This window comes from Pogona vitticeps, chromosome 4 (assembly GCF_051106095.1).
Source record: "Pogona vitticeps strain Pit_001003342236 chromosome 4, PviZW2.1, whole genome shotgun sequence".
NCBI classification, from domain to species: domain Eukaryota; kingdom Metazoa; phylum Chordata; class Lepidosauria; order Squamata; family Agamidae; genus Pogona; species Pogona vitticeps.
Genome location: NC_135786.1, coordinates 109,859,922 through 109,881,329, shown reverse-complemented (window position 1 = coordinate 109,881,329; position 21,408 = coordinate 109,859,922). Strand labels below are relative to the sequence as shown.

At 38.9% G+C, this 21,408-nt stretch overlaps 1 pseudogene; it reads right to left on the bottom strand.

The window, feature by feature from the left end:
* Positions 1-1,268: 1,268 nt before the first annotated feature.
* LOC140707032 (uncharacterized) lies at positions 1,269-20,133 on the bottom strand (annotated as a pseudogene).
* Between the last annotated feature and the right edge of the window lie 1,275 nt (positions 20,134-21,408).

Here is a 21,408-nt window from a genome sequence, read left to right as displayed (position 1 = left end):
ATGTTTATGTGAAACAAGTGTGTTAATGACTGTGTAATGTGTTTGCCCTGCAATGTGATTTCACTTCAGACTGTTTTAAAAGTGTAATTGTACACAGCTGTCTGGTGATGATGGGCAGCTGATACTTGGGTCTTAATTGCGAATCAAGCATCTGGGAGGCCCCTTTGCTGTGGATTAAATGGTTTACTTCAATTTATTTCTGACGAGAGATGTTAAAGAAGTATCAGTTACTATTAAAGCCAATCCATGAATGCCAGTTAGAACAGAAAGGCCTTTTGCTAATCTGTTTTACAGCAAATGTAATCTGAGTCATTTACTTCTTTATTTTTCACAGTGAAGAAGATAGCTTCTCTTATAGGGTAAGCTTCTGACAGGACGAACTTTATGTACTGAATTTGCCTTGCCTGCTGTTCTTTTTCCTCCTGATCAGCAGGAATGTTGGCAAGTGTTTGGGTCTGAGTCCCAAGCCCCAAGTCTGAATCCTTGCTTAAAACCCCAGAAAAAAAGGGAGGGGTGACTGGGTTTTGAGTCGTGAGTCTCATCCGAGTCATTGAAGGAAAAAAACCAAGTTGAATCTGAGTCGAGTCATTGGTGCAACTTGTCCAACTCTTGTAATGCAAGTTCCCATCCTTGCTGGTCAATTACATCACTGGATTTTGGAAGCCCCAAAATGGCTGTACTCAAGTATCTCTTTATGGCCTATCATAATCCCACAAACTTTTTCTCAAGAAAGAGATGTTCGGAGAAAGAAAATGCTGAAGAAGAGAACTGCGAGTTAAGAACTGATGCTTTACTTATTAGTTATATTTACATCCTGCCTTCCCTTCTAATGAGTTTGAAGTGGTGTACATCGTTCTCCCCTGTCTTCAGAATATTCCTTTGAGGCCAGTAAAGTTGAGAAATGGTTCAGTGCAAGGTCCCTGTGTGGCTTTCATGGCTCAATGGAGACTGGAATCTAATCTCCAGTGTCACAGTCCAATGCTCTTACCACCAGTTAGAGATGAAAATTTTTACCTGTCTTTTTCTAATGCATGAGAAAAAAGGACAGCAGAAAGTATTTTCTTTGTGAGACAAGAAGATGAGGTATTTTCTGGCACTTCCACAAAGAGAACAGGAGGAGGAAGAGGGTTATTTCTTGCACAAATTAAGCAAATCTAGACCGATACCACTTCAGCACGAAAGATCCTTAAACACAATCAATTAATGGAAATTGGGTAAAAAGGCACTGACTGCTGCTTTGTTTTCTTGTGGCTGTTTTGTTGTTGTTTTCAAGGATTGTCATCATCGGAGGGGTTGACCAGGTCTTCATTGATAATCAGCAAGTCATCTTGTGTTTGCTGTGCATGGATGCTCTGCTTCTCAAATGTAAAGCTCTAGTTTTGTGCAGAGACAGTTTGGGCAAATGTTGGAGGTCCTGATGAGAAAAAAAATGGAGGTGAGGAATCTGGCAAGGCCTGCAAATTTGCCGCTGAGGTATCTCTTCATAAGATGTACAGAGTACTCAACAAATTGCTAGTTCATGGTGGTTTTCCAGGCCTTGCCATGCCACAGCTCCTTGCTGAGTCCTTGCTGATTTCCACAAGAAAATGAGGCCTTGTTTTTGAGAAAGCAGTGTCTCTTTTGCCCGTTTTGTTTCTTTGTTGCCTGCTTTTTTGCTGAATTTTGTGGAATTCTGAGTCCTTTCCAAAGAGCCTCATGCAAGAAAAATGCATCCCTCCCACAGGAATTGTAATAATGTTGTGTAGAGTAGTTTGCCCTGTTGGGGGGGAGAAGTGTTGTTGTTTTTCATTTCTGGTGACAAGTACTTCAGAGTCCTGCTGCTCATGCCCCTTTGTAGCACCCATATATATTGCTTGGCCCTGTACCCATGAGATGCTGCCAAATGGAAAATGGCTTTAATTTCAGGACAACAGAAAGGCACCCAGCTTTCACCATTTGCAGTGTCATTATCAGTGATGGAAACAAATATGATTAGACTATAAAATAGAACTATAGCCTTATGTTCATCTCTTGCCAAGTGATATTTTTTGTAAATTACTTTGTTTCCCCCAAAATATGAAGAGACTGTTTGATGAATAACTGCTCATTTTGATAGTTTCAGCTGGTATCTGACATGAATTAGAGCCTTATAAAAACTGAAGCCAGCTGAATGGACTGGAATTTAAAGTATGCTAAATGGAGACAATATCAGATCATGCAGTAAAACTGTTTCTAGATGGTTTATACAGTAGAGGAGAGGCGGTATTATTGCAAGGGTTGGGAATATAAAATGAAGCTTCATTACCCAGCACTCTGCTGCCCACTTGTTTTTTTTTTCTGTGCAATTTGATATATACTTTGCTCTATGACTGCCTTCCTGAACCTGACACTTTCCAGCTGTATTGAACTACAGATCCCTACCATCCATACACAACAATCTGGTTGTGGGATTTGTATAATCTGAAAATTTGGAAAAGGTCATTTTCACTTCGAAAGAGCACTCTTGAAGGTGTCAAAAACAAAATGTGCCACTTCTGGACTATGGTGCCAACCTAAGTCTTATATGCTATGTTCTCTTTCAGTGCCATGTTGTGTAAGACTAACATTACTAGTATAATAGAAAACATGTAAAAACTTTTACCCATCCATTGTTGGCATAAACAAGTTAGATCTTGAAGTTCACTGTTCCAGTAATGATTCAGTTTATGATATGGAGTGTGAGAAGTGCGCCACAAAAACTATTTTTAAAGTGTGTCCCCCCCATAAAAGTGTTCATACATTTGTGGACACGGATGTTCATGAAAAGCCTAACATCTTTCTCATATGTTGTCACACATGTAATTTTGTCCCTTGCATGTGATTAATTTTACCTGTGGTGTGAGGGGAAGGCATCACTTTGCTTGAAGTGATGACTTCACATCATTCTCATGAGACATTCTTTGGCAGTCTAACCCAGTTAAGTATCGTTAACCCAGATACTTCATATTTGAGAAGTAAGACCCTTACTCTGTGAAATGTCTTAGAACTGCACACATATAAAACATACAATCTTCAGAGGCCATTTTTGTTCCAACCCCACAAATACTTTGAAGGAAATATGCTAAACAATAACAACTGGAAGTTGTCCAACCCATCTTTGCCTATAGCTGTGGGCAAGGGGGAGTGGAGGAAAGATACCTTCCTAATATCCTAAACTGATATTTCTTTGAATGTATACAGGTAAAAATTATATTCAGGTCAACAATCCATGGATATCATTAATCGATTCTTCCCTTCCCTATGACAAATTATTTCTGTCAATGCCCTTGTCTCCCCAGGTTTTAGTTTACTTCCTGTTTGTTTTCCAAGTCAATCTATAATGGCATATTTATCAAGGATACTTCTGCATTTCTGGACCAAATGAGCTAGCATCATTCTTGATACAGATATGCAGCTAAATTACTCAGTGGGGTCTTGATATCACATCTCTGTATGCATTACTGCTCTCAGATTTTCATCCTCTCCTTCTGCTGAGGAGTTGTTTTATGCAAAAATCAAAATGGGATTAAGTTTTCAAAAGGTTAAGCATTTTTTACACATTCTCAAAGCAAACTGTTTTGCTTTAGATGTCAGATGTTTTCTTTGATTTTACTTGACTAAAAAAAGGGAGAAATGAAAGCAAGCTTGCTATCAGAATGTGATGTAATTCTGGAATTTACTTTAAAATAAAGCATGCACACACACAAGACTTAATCTTTCTTCATAACCCAAAAGTTGTAAATGGGAACTGTCATTGCAAGCTGTGTAGCAATGTGGCCGTTACATCCTATTACTTTTTTTCCATGTTCTAATTTATTAGATTAAACATAAATTAGTTTCCCCGTAGTTGCAGCAGGTTGTGCTTATTAATTTACCCATTATATATCATATGTTCATAACAAATACTAATTTATTTGCTACTTACCTAGGAAAAGAACAACATTGCCCCAACAGGAGATGCAAACTTCTAACTTGGACTGTTTCCTTTGCCTGGGATATACACAAAACACAGGAGGCGAGAGATGCACCCAAGGGGTGACTACATTGGCCATTTACCCAACAGTTTGTGTTCAATTAGGCATGGATGCAATTGAATTAAAAACCAGCAAATACACAATATAAAGCTCAGCATGAGGAAGTCCAGTGGGAAAATGTCTCTTTGTTCAGCCAGCAGGTGTGATTTAATTTTGCTCTGTTTTTCTTCCCTTTCTACCCTGTGTAATGGCCTGATCCAGGGCAAAGGGGCACTGGTGGTGGTCCCCTCAACTGAGTGTCTGATGTCTCCAAGCTATGGGTTTTTTTAATGCTTTAAAAAAGTCAGCAGTTCAATAGATCAAACAGCTTGGATCCAAACTATCTAAAACATTATCTCCTTTTATGAGCCTACTCAGATATTAAGGTCATCAGGAGAGGCCTTTCTCTCAGTCCCACCAACTTTACAAGTTTGCTTGGGAGAGACACTTGAGATGGGCTTTTCCGTTGCTGTTCCCAAACTTTGGAACTCCCTCCTACGGGAAGCTAAGTTGGCCCCATCTTTGCTGTCCTTCTGTAAGCAGGCAAAAAACTTTCTCTACAGGCAGACTTTTTCTTAATGACTGCTAACTGGAGAGGGTTTTTAACCAATTATAACTGTTATTTTAAATGTGTTTAAAATTTTGCTTACTGTTTTTACTGTAATGTTTAAATCTTTCTTAAACCCATTGTATACTTACTCTTTTAGATTTTAAATATTGTCTTTTTAATTATGGAAGCCACCTTGGGTTCTTTTTAAGGGGAAGGGTGGGATATAAACAAACAAACAAACAAGCATGGAACACATATTACCAATACATCTTGTTTATCTAAAACAGCACTGAATCAATAGGGAAATGTTAAAAAAATAAAAATAAAATAAAAATAGCAGACTTGATGAAAATAGAGGAGGGGGGTACTCTGTCATCCTTTTCAATGCTACAACCCACAAAATATATAATAGACTTGTCACTTCAGATAACACTGACCAAAGTTCTATATTGGTGTGAACTAAGCATCCTTCTGCAAGCAGGCAAATACAGTGGTGCCCCACATGACAACGACCCAGCAGAATGACGAAATCGCATGATGACGACTTTTTTGTGCTCGCTATAGCGATCGCAAAATGATGTTTCCTATGGGGGATTTTCATTTGATGACAATTAGGTCCTTGCTTTGCGAACCGTTTATTCACAAAACGACGATTTTTCCAGCTCTGCAAAATGGCTGCCCTGTCTTTTCCGGACCCATGCTTCACAAAGCAGCAATTTTAACATCTGATCGGCACTCAGAAAATGGCTTCCCCTATGGGCGATCTTCGCTGGACAACGAGGTAATTTCCCCATTGGAATGCATTAAATGGGTTTCAGTGCATTCCAATGGGGAATTGTTTTTTGCATAATGACGATTTCGCTTAACAGTGATTTTCCTAGAACGGATTATCGTCATCATGTGGGGCACTACTGTATCTTTCTCTTCAAGCAGGTTTTCCTTTAAATGATTGGTTGACCAAGGGGATTTTTTGAAAACGATCATTTTATTCTGTGTTTTACTTCTGTTTTTAATTGTACTTTTATTATGAGTTTTAACATATTTGTTTAATTTTAAAAATATATTTTAATAATTGATGATATGGATCATATCTTTGTTTCTTTTAATCCTTTAAGCCTCCTTGGATCTTTTAGGAGAAAGAAAATCAATTGATTGATCGATCAATCAATCAAACAAATCATTTTTTTTTTAAAAAGGGAAGGGAAGGGGTGGACAGCTAAAGTGATTTCACCTGTTGGAAAATTTTTGGAGCACAATGGATCATAGCAGGGTTTTCCCCCACTGTGTAGTTACACTACTAATGAGTGCTGAAGGTGCCTCATTGGGTGACAGGGCCTTGTGATGGGCTGGATTCACTGTCAAAACCAGGCTCATGGCCAGGTACCCTGCAATAAAGCAACATAACATTGATAATCAAAGCCCAGCACATATCTGTCTGTCTGTCTGCCTGTGTGGAAACTGCCAAAATTAGCAGTAACAGCCACAGTTAACTACTCAGCAACTAAAACAATGAAGTGGGGGGAATGATTTACTGGAAATGTGAAAGCTAGAGTAGAACAAATGAGATGAATGAGTAACTCCTGCTATTTTCCCCTCTGGTGATGCAGTCTCCTTTGTCAGACACATCTCAGCTATCAGACATGCAAAGGAATCCAAATTTATATTCCAATGAAAAATCAGCCTTCTGCTTTTGATGTGTTTTTACAATCAGACAATTTGCTCCTTGGAGAAACACTGCTTCCAGATGAAGGAGCACCATTTGCCTAATCTGATTCCTGGTGATTTTGTAGATTCTGAATAATATATTAATCCAGGAGGAGTGGATTAGATGAGTTCATAACAGATTAAATTCCATGGGAATTCCTATTTAAACACACTGTCTAGCAGGAACTATAAAGCGCCATGCCATGCACAGCCCATAATTTCATTCGTAGCTCGTATGTGGTTTATTTTGAAGTATTATATATAAGATATTGTATGACTACTGAGTGCTTTGTGAATACTAAGCCAGGGAATAAACCTTGCATTTAAGACATGTGAGTTGATTCTGTTTTTCTTTTCTAAACATTGAATGTGCAATTGATCACATAAATATCCCTGATTTGATGTACGTTTGACAGAAGACAGTACACAGGATTACTCTGAATTTTTGATAGGAAGTGGCAGAAGGTGTCATTGCTGTGTCCCTCTCCATTTGCAGGGATATTTCTGAAAAGCAGAGATAGCATCATAGATGGTGGGATGGAGCAAGTAGAAAACTTGTCTTGTTTGGCATAGGTTTCCTTGTATGTCCTTTAATTGGGGATACATGGGTTGGTGGGGGGCTACCACACTTACCAAACTATTCACACAAAAACAAAAACTCTACATGTTAAAAGCCTACATATTTGTGTGTGTGTGTGTGTGTGTGTGTGTGTGTGTGTGTGTGTGTGTGTGTGTGTGTGTGTGTGTGTTTCCCTTTGTTTTAGACTTTCCTCCGTTGTAAGCAATGGTAGAATTAGTTGGGTAAGCTCCAGACCTAGATCAGATCCATTCACGGAAAACAGCAAACTCAGAACCTGCAATTCCAAACCTCTTAGAATATGGTGGAATAGCTTTTCCACTGCTGGAAAACAGGTGGCTGTGCTCCTGTGGAACCTGTGCTCTGTCTTCAGAATGTCCTGTGGCAGGGACTTACGGGGCTTATTGCTCATGTGCAAAAGCACAATTAGTGGAGAAAAACTCTTGCTGGCAGAGTTTTTCTCCACTAATTGAAAAACCGTATAGGTTTTAACCTATAAAGCCCTAAATGTCTTGGGTTCAAGCTATCTCAAAAATTGTATCTCCCTTTATGAGCCTTCCTGGGTGTTGACAGAAGACCTTTCTCTCAGTCCAACCACCCTCACATATGCACTCGGTGGAGACATAGGAGAAGGCCTACTCTGACACTCCCAGGCTCTGGAACTCATTAGTGATTTATAATTTAAAAGACAATAAATGTGATGGATCATACCTGGCCACTTCTCAGTCTATTTTTTGGAATGCTTTTACTGAATATTTTAATATAATATATATGTGAAGATTCTCCGTCATCCAGGTGAGGTTATCTGGAGATTGAGTCATGGCAACTGGACTTCTTATTTGGTTGAAACGTTTTGCTACTCATCCAAATAGTTTCTTCAGTCTGAGGAGAGTTGGTAAGGAGACTCCATGTTAATTTCACTTCCCCCTGGTCTGAATAGGCCCGTTAGATGGACAAAGGATGGAGGTGTGTGAGTGAAAGTTTCACTTCTGTAGTCCTTCTCCACCGATTGTCATGGGCCATTGAGAGTTGTTAACAGTGGTCTTTCTGGGGTGTGTGGTCCTGATCTTTCTGGGGACAGATGAAAGGACAGCATGATAAATAGGAGACAGATTGTGTCTAAGGCCTCCACCCCTCTTGAGTGAGGGATTTTCTAGATGCACATGTATGGCATCCCTGACCCTTCTCTTAAACCACTTATCTTCTTGGTTCAAAATGATTATATCTTGGTCACAAAGAAGTGTCTTTTGTCTTTCAAATGAAGGAACACTGCTGATTGTGGTCCTAAAACATTGCCCCTGCTGTGCTGGGCCATTCTCCTTAGTTACTGTTTGGTTTCTCCAGTGTGGAGCTACAAGCACTCTTCTTCACATTGCACCACATACACTATATTGGACCGCTTGTATTTTGGTGACTGATCTTTTGGGTGGAAAAGTCTTAGTGTGTTTGTGGGTTTGAAGTGCATGGGTATGTGTTGTTTACCAAAAATCCTTTTGAGTTTTTCAGACACATCTGCCATGAATAATGGATAATTTTATTGTGAGCCGGCCTGAGTAGACATAGTCTAGAAGGGCAGGATAAAAATCAAATAAGTAAATAAGTAAATGTATGTATGTATGTATGTATGTATGTATGTATGTATGTATGTATGTATGTATGTATGTATGTATGTATGTATGTATGTATGTATGTATGTATGTATGTATGTATGTATGTATGTATGTATGTATGTATGTATGGAATGACCAGGTTCTTCCATCAGTTCTGGGTCTCAGACTGTTCCATTGTCTTGCTAGGTTGGGGCATTGCTTTATTAAAGGCCCATTTTGGATATCCACAGGCCTTAAGGACTGTCTTCAGATGTCTGACTTCCTTCTTTTTGGCTTCAGTGGAGGTGACAATGTTTCTTCCTCTATGGTTTAACATCTCGATGACCCCTAGTTTGTGTTGCAATGGGTGATGAGAGTCAAACTACAGGTATTGATCAGTGTGTGTAGGTTTTCCACAGATTTTTATTCCTAAATTGCCGTTGAATGATGACTGCACTGTCCAGGAATGCTAGTCTCTGGTGACTTCCCTGGTGAATTATGATATTTGAGTACACTGTGTTTATGTGGTCTGTGAAGGCTTGTACTTCCAGAATCTTGATCTTCACCCAGGTTTTGTCCACATACCTGAACCAATGAGTCGGAGTCATCCCCTGGAAGGTGTTTAGCGCCTTCTTTTCCACTTCTTCCATGTATAAATTGGCAATGGTGGGTGACACCGGGGAACCCATGGCACAGCCATGTTTCTGTCTGTAAAAGTCACCTCTGTAGGTGAAATGTGGTGTTCAGATACAGGGCCAGGAGCAGACATATCTGTTTTGTGTTGAGACTGCTTCTGGTGGAGAGAGTGTTGTCTTCTTCCAGTCTCCTTTTTACAGGTGTTAAGGCATCGGGAGTGGGAATGCTGGTGAAGAGGGATGTGACATCAAAGGATACCATGGTTTTATCAGTATTTAGTTTCAGTTCCCTGACCTTGGACACAAACTCCTGATTTGTGAATGTGGTGATCTGAGAGTCCAACCAATGGTGCTAAGATGGTGACCAGGTATCTAGCATTGTTGTCTGTTACTTGGCTTATGCTGCTTACGATGTAGGATGAGGTACATGAGGTAGGATGGTGGTGGATGAGCGCTGGAAAGTGCTGGATAAACTTTTATCCACAGTTGTTCAGCTTCTGCCACTGGTAGATTGTTGTTCAGGATAGCCGATTCTGTGGCTGTAATGAAGTCCACAACTGGAATCTGTTTGGGTGTGATGGTAAAATTTAGTCCTTTGGCTATGAACTCCTTCTCTGACCGAGTGAGTTCCCTGTCTGAGAGATTCTTCACCCATTTGTCCTTTGTGTCCTCTGCTGTGGACCCTTTGTTATCCTTCTTGTTGAGTTTCCCTGGTGACTGTTTTTGGAAGATAGGAGCATCACATTTCTTGGTTTGCCTCTCTTTGCCTTTGCAGTGCTGGGCCAATTGTGCTTTGCGAACAAAATCTAGGACTGCATTCAGTGTTGGTTTGGGTAGCGTGGAAAGTAGTTCTTGGTGAAGACAGTCTACTCTTGGTTCAAAGTGTCTATGATGAAGTGGACCTGTCTGACTGAGTAGTTCTGTTGGTGTAAAAGTTTCAAATATTACAATGTGCAGCAGTGTTCCTTTGTGTTAACTGAGTAAGGGGGATTGATATGCAGCCTTAATTTATTTCCATGTTGAGGTATAGCTTCTACCATTTTTTTTAAAAAAAATCTTTAATCATTCGTCTTAGTTTTGAAATGTAGTAACACATAAACTCAGTGCTGGGAAAACAACATCTGTCTTTACTATAGAACATATGACAGGAGAAACTTTCCAGTATATCTGGTAACAAATACCCTATGTGTATATGTGTGTGCCAACATAATTTGATCTATTCAAATCTCTGGAAAAAATCATAATGACCCAGAATGACTTTGAGTGACTGAAGACAACACTACTGTGTTAGGCCCAAATTTTTCTCCCAGAATCAGATGAAATCAGCTAAGAAACTAGTCTTACTTGAGGACTGGGATTGGAAAACCATAATTTTCATCCCATAATTTCCACTATATACAGTCCATTTAGATAAATGGAATAAGCAGTCATATATATATATTTAAAAAACCACAATCTCCAACATTTATTTCAGTGAAGGAGTTATAAACCTACCACAAACTATAGAAGTCACATTTTCTGCATTTGGGGAAAATTCAAAGGCCAACACACTTGCAGTGCAATGGGTAAGTATTACTATGAGAAAACCTCCTTCATGATAAAGGTATCCCATCTGGCAGTGAACCATGCAGTGTCTAGAGCCACCATATAATATGACTTTCTCACTACCCTGTGCTGTCTAACATGGTTTTACTCACCGCTCTCCTACTGTGTAACCTGGAGACAAGCTCTCACCATCATACTATTGGGAAAAATAAACTTATTCTTACCTCACACATGAAATGCCATTCAAATGAAACAGGACCAGACTTAATGCTTGGAATCTTCCTGCTTCAAACACCTTGCAAGATGCTCAGCTATTATATTAGTTATTAAACATGATATAATACTGAAGAAATCATGTTAAATATTTAAGAGTGTTTTTTCCTCTCTCTCAGATATTAGTGATGGCTGGACATTGGATGATGCTCATATCATAATCAACCTTCTTCAAGTCCTCAGTATAACCCTGTTGTAGAGCAAAAATTAATATAAGACCCTGTCTTATTTTCGGGGAAACAATGTAATTATAGACTTTCAAATACAGATGCTAATGTGCTATTTCCCACCTTACTTTGGAGCTTTGTTTCATTTTGTCTTCCATCTCTTAGAGACTGGGTAGGTCAGTTTTAGAAATTAAATAGCAGTTAGCCTGAAGAAAATAATCCAAAATAAATGTTAGTGGAACAACCTTTCCTTTCCAGTCCTATCAAATGCTACACAAAATAAATATGCTTTATACCTTGCCCTGACAGTTTTGCTAAACTCAGGCTCTGATGAGCTGCCAAGCAAAATGAATGCAAATATGGAGACTCACCACTGAGAGAGCTGTACAGCTGGTCTTTGAATGCTCAGATTTATTAAACATGAATGCACATTGCTGGCATACACAAATTTACCTTCAGATGCTTGAGGACTGAGACAGCCAGCTCAAAAATAACAGGGATAGGACAGCTACACCCTGTAGGATTTTCCCCTTTGAACACCAGGGATATGAATTCATCGAATAAATTACTCCCTCTCAATGAAGGAGACCGTCTCAACCTGTCAGAACAACCTCTCGGGAGTTTAAACTGAAAGATCCTCTCCTGCAGTGTGAGAACAAGACAGATAAACGCTTCTTTTCTCAAGCTCTCTGTAGTTTATAGAAACAAAGTTTCTGTAGAAACACAGGACAAGCTGACTGATGCAAAAAATTCATGAATAGCCAATGCTCATACAACTAGTAAAAGGCCATACAACATAGATGAATGCAATTTGGAGAATTCATGAAATTTGTGCAAACATTGTTTTCACCACCTGACAGCTTGGATAGCTAGAGAAAAATATGTCATTATGACACATCTGAAATCTGTAGTGCCTCATTCTCATGCACGAGAACAAAACAAGAAAGGTTTTACATCTAAGTCAAAGAATGGAAAAGTTCCCTTTGTGGGCTACAACTACCAGAATCCCACTGTCAACATGGCCACCGAAGGATTCTGGGAGTTATAATCTAGAGAAGTAACTTTCCCCGCCTGTGTATAGATTACAAGCCCTTTCATTACACTACAGTGAATCCATGTTACAGCCTTTTCCTCTTTAAAGTATTGTGGCATGTTACATCAAGACTGAAAGATAGAAGAGCACAGGGTCACAGTAGCAGGCATGAAAAAAAGGAAGTTGAGACAGATAATTATCATCAGTTCTGATTTATAGGTCACCAGTTCAAATGCTGCAGGACATTTACCAAATCAGTGAGACAGGGAAGAGTGGGAATGGATAGGTCTCCTTTATTTTTAATTCCCATTGGCTAATTTGTAATTTGAATGAACTAGACAGCTTCAACCTTTCAAGTCCCATTAAAGTCAATAGGATCCATCAGATGAGTACCCTCTATAGTGCCTTTAAAAGGAGCATAAATTGCACAGAGCCTGAACGAAAGAATTGCCATTTTGTGTTAAGCTCAAGCTCTTGGAAGGAGTTCACTCTAAAGCATTATTTATTCAAAGCCTACTGAACTCCTATGGAGCATCAGTCCATGAAGAAATCTGATAAATTCTGATCAAACAGGAACAAAAACAAAATTCTCACCTGTTATCGTCTTCAGACCAGTTTCCTCTGTTCTGTGTCAGTGGGTCAGAACTGAGGAGATACCCTTGTTCCAGATATTCTTTGTCTCAATTTTCCTGTAATTAGGAGGCTAGAGCTGCCACGAGAGAAATGTGCCAGGGGGTCACTCTCCAAAGAGGCTGACAGGACTAATGGGGCCAGAGGTTCTGACAGGGCATGAGCACATAAAAAAGGAACACCAAAATGGTTCAAGAATGAGAAACTCCAATATCTATCTCTCTATCTCTCTATCTCTCTATCTCTATCTCTCTATCTCTCTATCTCTCTCTCTATCTATCTATCTATCTATCTCTCTATCTATCTATCTATCTATCTATCTATCTATCTATCTATCTATCTATCTATCTATCTATCTATCTATCTATCTATCTATCTATCTATCTATCTATCTATCTATCTATCTGTCTGTCTGTCCGTCTGTCCGTCTGTCCGTCTGTCCGTCTGTCTGTCTGTCTGTCTTTGCTTGCCAAATGGTAAGATATTCTGTGTCGGTTGTGATTATTTTTGGTCACTGCATAAAACTGTGTAAGTTCCACAAACAGTGTGTTAACCTACAATAACAGCTGTCTTGTTACATAGACTTCCGCAGTATCAGTTTTAGGTAGACTGGAATCACACACACTTTATTGTTACAGCATCAAGCCATGTACATAAAACAAAATTAAATGCAGAGCTTCAAGTACTGACATATACTGCAAAAAGCCAAATCAAATAAGCAAAAAAGCAATAAAACTACAAATATAACAATGTAAGACCAATGTCTAAGTTTGGCTATCTATTCTGGCTACTATGGCATGCCACCCAAAATTTCGCTACCAGTTCTGTAGTAGTCCAATTTTGATCAATTAACAATTGGTTGCAGCAGTCCGATTGGTTTAGGCAGATTGTTTTTCTAGATATTATGAACAATTTTAGATGTTGGACAGCAATCAGTTATGATTATTTTTTTCTCATTTTTTTAAAATGGTGGCCAAATTGAATTCACTTGAAAAGAAAATCCATATCTCATCAGATATATGGCACATTAGGGGTGCTCACCAAAGAGATGATTTCATTTGCATTCCTCATCAGGTGTTTGAAAAGCAAGTCACTCTGGCTTGGATCCCTTTGGTCACATCTTTGCATCCAAGTATAGTCATAGACAAAGCTGGCCAGACAGTTCAGTGAGCTGGGTATCTGGCCAGGAGTTTGAATCCCCACTAGGCATCCTGGGAGAAGAGCCAGTCTGTATAGCCATTGGCAAACTGCACAGTCCTGGGGCACCTACCGGAGTACAAATATGGTAAATTGTTTTACAGTATTCTGTATCTCAGTGGTGCATAGTTATTATTTTTCTTATTGTAGTTATCAACACATGATCTTGCTTGTGTAAAATTCCCTATAGTGTGTGATTATTGACAGGAAGGGATTCTCTTTTTAGGTACATAAATCATGTCAAATTTAAGATAAGTAGACATGGGCTATTCATATCTCTGAGGATACAAATATGAATAGTGGCACTATAGGGACTACAGAGCCCCATTCCCTCCCCCCAGAATTGGCCAATCCATTCACTAGTTGCTGCACAGTGCTTTATCATTACCCAATCCAGAAAGGAGACCTGCTGGCACTTCCCCACCTCCCCACGCAGCTGACCACTCATCAGCTGAGCAGGGAGACTCGGGGGAAGCACCAGCCAGGGCTCCTTCTTGGATTGGTGTGAGGATGAAGGACTCCAGTGCTACATGGCTGCCAGTGAGTGGGCCAGCCAGAGAGGAAATGGCACCTGTGGTGCCACTATTTGTATTCGTATCCCCAGGGATACAAATATGAATAGCCCATATCTACAAATAAGCTCAACTGTTACAATCAAGGGTTCTTGGGGGCTGGTATAATTGAATACGATTTGCACGCATAGTTAATTTTTTGGAGGGAATGAGTACTCTATTTTCATCAAGTCTACCATTTTTTATTATTTAAATAATATATTTCCCTATTGATTCAGTGCTGTTCTAGATAAATAAGATACATTGACAATATTATGTGTACCGTGCTGTTTGTTTGTTTGTTTGTTTCCCATCTTTTTCCTGAAAGACCCAAGGCAGCTTACATAATTAAAAAGGCAATAATTAAAAACTAAAGCAGCAAGCATACAAATATTTTAAACTTTAAAAAGAATTAAACTAGTATTATATTTTAAAAAAGTAAAATCAATACTAAAGCACATTTAAAACAACAGTTTTAACGGAGCACAACAGTCCATTTAAAAACCCTCTCAGACCACCAGTCAGTAAGGAAATGCCTGCCTGAAGAGAAAGGTGTTTGCCTGCTTGCAGAAGGACGGCAAAGATGGGGTCAGCCTAGCTTCCCATGGGAGGGAGTTCCAGAGTCTGGGAGCAGCGACAGAAAATGCCCTCTCCCATGTCTCCACCAAACATTCCTGGAAGGGTGGTTGAACTGAGAGATTATCTTAAACTTTGGGCAAGCTCATAGAGAGAGATGTGGTCTTTTAGATAACTTGGACGCAAGACGTTAGATGCATGCTAGTTAGATGCATTGATGTTTCACTATGTTCTTTACTTTATTAAACAAACAAAAAAGAGGAAACTCACTGCAGTTCACTGAATAATAGATGTAGGAAAGGGAAGAGAAGGGGGCGGGAAGGGGAGTGTTATTAATCAAAAGAGGGACAAATTGGAGCAATCCAATTACCTGTCTGGACCCTTCTCCTGGTAATAAAAATGCTGATCAGTGTGAACAGAAGGATCACTCAAGTGATAGATAAAACAGACTGAAATAAAGATAAGAACCTTTTAAATACTAACCAGACTTCTCAAGCTTCCACCATCCACACTGTATGTGCCCTAATCTGCATTTTTGGAAGATATGTGGAAAGATTAGGTTAATAATAATAATAATAATAATAATAATAATAATAATAATAATAATAATAATAATAATAATAATAATAATAATAATAATAATAATAATAATAATAATAATAATAATAATAATAAAAGGGTAATGGCATGTTCCCTGCTTTGGAAGTAGAAAATAAAGTTCTAATAAAGTTATTCCCTACTTGGAAGCAAGTAGTATCTGGTGCAAAATGTCCCTGGCTGCCGTTTCTGCACTCTCCAATGGGATACTGTGATTAAAAAATTAAAAAGCTCAGAATATGTCTTTTAAGGAAAAATATGAGTAAAATGCATATATCTAGAAAATTGCTTCCCACTTGAAATGTGCATGTCTGACAAAATTGCATACAAAAATACATTCCTTGGAGAATTATGCTGAAAACTGTGCTTAAGTTTAACTTTTGTTTTGATTCTGTGGGGAAAAAAACCAGATTTAAGGTTTATGTTTGTCTTTTTGAAAAGTTTTTTAACTTTTAATTTAGTTATAATTTTGTGTTTCAGTTATTTAATGAAATATAAAAAAGGATTCATAATCAATGCAGTTTAACACTGGATAACTTCCTGGAAAATAGAAAGGGAAGATATGGAGGCAGTGACAGATTTTACTTTCTTGGGCTCCATGATCACTGCAGATGGCGACAGCAGCCACGAAATTAAAAGACGCCTGCTTCTTGGGAGGAAAGCAATGACAAACCTTGACAGCATCTTAAAAAGCAGAGACATCACCCTGCTGCCAAAGTCTGCATAATCAAAGCTATGGCTTTTCCAGTAGCGACGTATGGAAGTGAGAGCTGGACCATAAAGAAGGCTGACCGCCGAAGAATTGATGCTTTTGAACTGTGGTGCTGGAGGAGACTCTTGAGAGTCTCCTGGACTGCAAGGAGATCAAACCTATCAATTGTGAAGGAAATCAACCTTGAGTGCTCATTGGAAGGACAGATCCTGAAGCCGAGGTTCCAATATTTTGGCCATCTCATGAGAAGATAAATCTCCCTGGAAAAGACCCTGATGTTGGGAAAGTGTGAAGGCAAGAGGAGAAGGGGACGACAGAGGACGACATGGCTGGACAGTGTCACCGAAGCGACCAACATGAATTTGACCAAACTCTGGGAGGCAATGGAAGACAGGAGGGCCTGCTTATTCTAGTCCATGGGGTCACGAAGAGTCAGACATGACCTAACGACAAAACAACAACAAAACACTGGATAAATTAAAAATTGTGGGAAGCTAAAACTGGCAGAACTGTCCGTCCCTATTTTCAGCAACACAACCTCTATCCAGGCATTATGCTTAAAACTGTGGCAAGGCTGATTGGGGAATGGTGAGGACAGGAACTATTTGCCGAATTCTTTTAAAGGTGCTACTTTGGAACTTCAGAGGGTTTTCTTCGTGGGGTTGAGATGTGGAGACTGGGTTTACATGCATCCCACAATCTATTTGTTTTGGGACAGTAAGGTTGCTTTTATTGTTATTGTTGGTTTTCTCATACAAGTAATATGCCGCATTGCATGTTATGAAACATGTTTGTTACTAATGTGCCAGAAAAAAAATGCAGGAAGATATATTGTGGCTCCCTCTAATGGCCAGTTGGAACTATTTGTAAAAGAACAAAATACAAAACTAAAGAATAATTTGTATTTCTGAAGGCTTTCACGGCTTGGATCTAATGGTTGTTGTGGCCACAACAACCAAAGAATAATTTGCTTGTCACTTTGAAGTAATAAAATAATGTCCTTAAACTCCTCAGCTCTCCAAAATAGCATTTAAATGTAGGCGTTGTATGGAGGGGACGTTGTCTAGAGGGGCGGGGTAAAAAATGAATAAATAAATAAATAAAATTTAAATATAATTTTTGAAAGTAAACAGGTGTTATTTGTCACTGCCAAGTAACAAAATATGTTATGTATTACACCTAAAGAATAAGTTTTAAAACTATTAGTTACATTATGTTCATCTCTCAAAACAACTAGTAAAGGTAACTATACAGCTTATAACAACTTAATTGGAAACTCTGCCACCGCCCACTGATAACACCTAAGTAAGGCTAAAGTGAAACTGAAGGTTCAAGAGAGTTCTGGGCATGCTATCACAACACTAGGGCCAGTGAAGGCCTTTCAGTCATTGACAAATTCTAGTGAGTCTTCAACCTGCTTCAGATTCAGTCTGGCATGGGGAGAGCAATCCATTTGTGGCCTCCTCAGTGAAATCCAGCCATCTTTCTCTGTGCAACTATCGTATCGAAGAGCCTCTCATGGCACAGTGGCTAAACTGTAGTATTGCAGCTAAAACTCTGCTCATGGTCAGTGTTTGCTAGCAACGCATCTGGCAGCCATCTTGAGGCTGATACATCCTTCCAACCTTCCAAGATCAGTAAAATGAGCACCCATCTCACTGGGGGTGAGTATGATTAAAAAACCTCCCAGAGAGTGCTTTAAGCACTATGGGGCAGTATACAAGCATCACCCAAAGCAGAATCAGATTTTGTTAATCTAATCTGTAAAACAAAAAGATAAATGAATTAGCACTTGCCCTGAAATCCATAAAACATGGATCCCACTGTTGTTCTCTCCTTTGGGAGAGAAATGCTTCATAAAATTCAAACTGAGAAAAGTTTCTAAAGCACGCTCTTCAGAGTGGAAAAACCCTTTCATTCTGTGTGATGGCACAAGGGAAATTGATGAATCTAACAGGCAATTTAACAAGTTAACAGGAGCTAGGGAAAATGACTTCCCTGCAAATGGATGCCTACCCAAAGACAGACAATCAAGTTTGTAAACAAGCTCCAGCAGTTTGCCCTTGGGATGAATTCATTTCACTTCTTTGAGCATTGCAAAATCAAACAGAACGTCCAATGCTGAGGGTACATCCGATTCGGACTAGCAATTTTTGAGCAGGGTGATCAAGGTGGCAGGCTGTTAAGCAGTCATTTGAGATTTTGCTTCTTTCCTCATTACTCATTATATAAGAAAAGCAATTGGAGCATTTAATGCAGTGACTTTAAAGAAAGTGCATTTAAATCAGAGCATGGGATATGTCTTTCCCCTCATATTTTAATTTCCATTATCTGTTAATTCTTAAAGAGAGCAGAGTGAAAAGTATGGCTGTTTACACAAATGCAATTAAATATGTAAGAAGTGGGACTGAAGCAAAAAAAATCAATTCTCATCACTTTATTTTTAAGGGTGGGTGCTTGTTTTATATGTTTATTGTTTTAATTCTGTTTGTCTATTTATGTTACTTTTTTAGAGCTGCCCAGAGTAGTGGCCACAAATCCAAAAGTAAGTAAGTAAGCAAGTAAGTAAATAAGTAAATAAATAAATAAATAATATATTATGATGACGATGATGTCGTCATCAGGTACTGTTATTCTAAAGCAAATCTTCACACCTGTGACTCAGAAGTTACTATGAACTTTTTTAAAAGTAAATATTTCTTTTCTGTTCTGTTCATGTTACAGAAAGTGCAGTAGGGCAGGTTTGGATGATAGAGCATGCATGGAAATGCCGGACAGCCTTGAACACATATTCATTGATTATTCATTCATTGTCAGTGTTGGCCCAGTTGCATTTATGGTACTGTAAACTATCCTGCAATATTATTACAGAAACAGATGTAGCTGTGTGTGTATGTAGTAGAACCTTCACAAATGTTTCGTCAGGTGATTTGAACTGAACTAGGAGAGAATGCCTCAGAAGGATTATGTCTGCCTGTGGTAAGCTTGCTTGCTCTCTTTCCTGCCCATCCGGCCTAAGGCCATTCTATATTCCATGACAGCAGCTACATGTGTGTGAAATGTATCTGAACTTGCCTTGAAATTCTCCAAATGTTTATTTGTGTGTTTCCAAATGAGCATTGCAAAATATGTGGCAATGAGCCATGGCTCCTAAAATAAGCTGGGTGGGTACTTGCCATAAAATTTCAGGGGGGGGGCACCTCCAGCCTAATCATGATCCATCTAATTGTTGAGAGCACTATCTGCCATGGTATTATGGTGCACAATGTAAGAAAAATAAGTAAATTCCCCATTGAGGAAAAATGTCTCTGACCTTTCAGAGCATGCAGGGTGCGGGATTTGGTAAGCTATATCCCCCAAAAGTAATTGCAAGCCCTCATATTCCCTAAAATTACCGAATATTTCTCTGTCAAGCAGGAAATTGTTCACTTACCTCAGCCTTTTGCTTCAAATGAAAGTGGGTGGCAAATTAGAGCAGCAGGGCCCCACTCACAAATTGTGCCATCCATATCACTGCTTGCTTCTCTTGACATTCCTCAAGAAGCATTTCTGAACATATCCCCAAATTTCCTTCAATATTAAGCTTTACATTCATTATTGAGAGAGTAGTTGAGCAAGGATCCCATCTGACCTGAAGAGTGTTGTCATTGTGCGCGGCAAAATAATGCCTCAGCTATGAGGTTCTTTAGATACACTTGGGACATTTTCTTAGCCCAAAAAACCTTGCTGGATTAGTCTGAGCATAAAAAAAAGGGTTAACCTTTGGATACATACCTTTGCGATCCATGGAGATTATGAAATAATAAGTATGCAAAGAAAAATAAATGCATTTCAAAACAAAAACAGTGGCTAGCCTGCAGACCAGAATGTGCCATCAAAAAGATCTGACACATTGGGAACATCAGTACATGACTTCAGAATGTGTTTCATGTACCACAGCCAGCAACGGATCAGCTCCAGCCAATTTTCTTTGTAAGATGAACAAAAGAGGTCAATTTTTTCTCTCATTTATACAAACTGTTGTGTGCTGCACAGCCTGCAAAGCCTTTGAGTAAACACTGGGACAGGAAAAACAAATTTATTTACTGGTTGCCAGCAGAAGATTAATACAGCTTCGGAGAGACTCACACTCTATAAGTTATCCTTAATCCTTATATAACCGGTGGAACATCCACGGGCTCTTTGTTTTTTTTAGCGTGCTCTATATGTTCTTTTTTTTAATCAGACAGACTATGAATCCTCTCCTGAGCTTGCATAATGTAAAATCCTTATTGCTGAAGTATATTTTCTCTCCTTCCCCTTGCTCTGTAAAAAGATAGAGGATTCATTTGCACTCTTTCCTCTTTTATTGAAGCTACGTTCTACCTCTTATTTCATTATATTCAAATGTCAAGTGTGATTTTTCAGAAGATAATAAAGTGGAAAAGAGCTCTCATGTAGACATTTCAGTATATTGTATAAGTTTCAGGCTGTGGCACTGTATTTATTTATTTATTTATTTATTTATTTATTTATTTATTTATTTATTTATTTATTTATTTATTTATTTATTTATTTATTTATTTATTTATTTCATACACATGTATGCTAAAGTTATTTTAACCTCACATGCTGCCTCTAATAGGTGTGGCTAGGAAGGACCTTTCTGGGTTGGGGTGACTGCCCATCACTAACTGCATTAGCCTTCCTTTCCTGTCCCTGGATTCAAAGAGAGCCCTGCCTCTCAGCTGTGAAGCTGCCCCCCCCCGGTTCCTTTTGTCTGTTGGCAGTTAATAGTCTGTTGGGAGTCAAGAGAGTCTATTGCTGCCTGTTGTTGCAAGCAGTAATGTTTGTTCTCTGTTTGCTGTTGTCTGTTGATTTTTAAGTAATGAAACCTTTTATTCTTTCTACTATTAAGATCTCAGACTGAGTTACTGAGACCGTAAATGCCAGGTGATGAGAAAAAAAGTGGACTAAACGCGAAGTGTGCTACTTATATACCACCACATAGCTCAGAAAGCACTCTCTGGACTGTTTACAAGTTAATTATGCAGGCTACACATTATCCCCCCCCCAGTGAGCT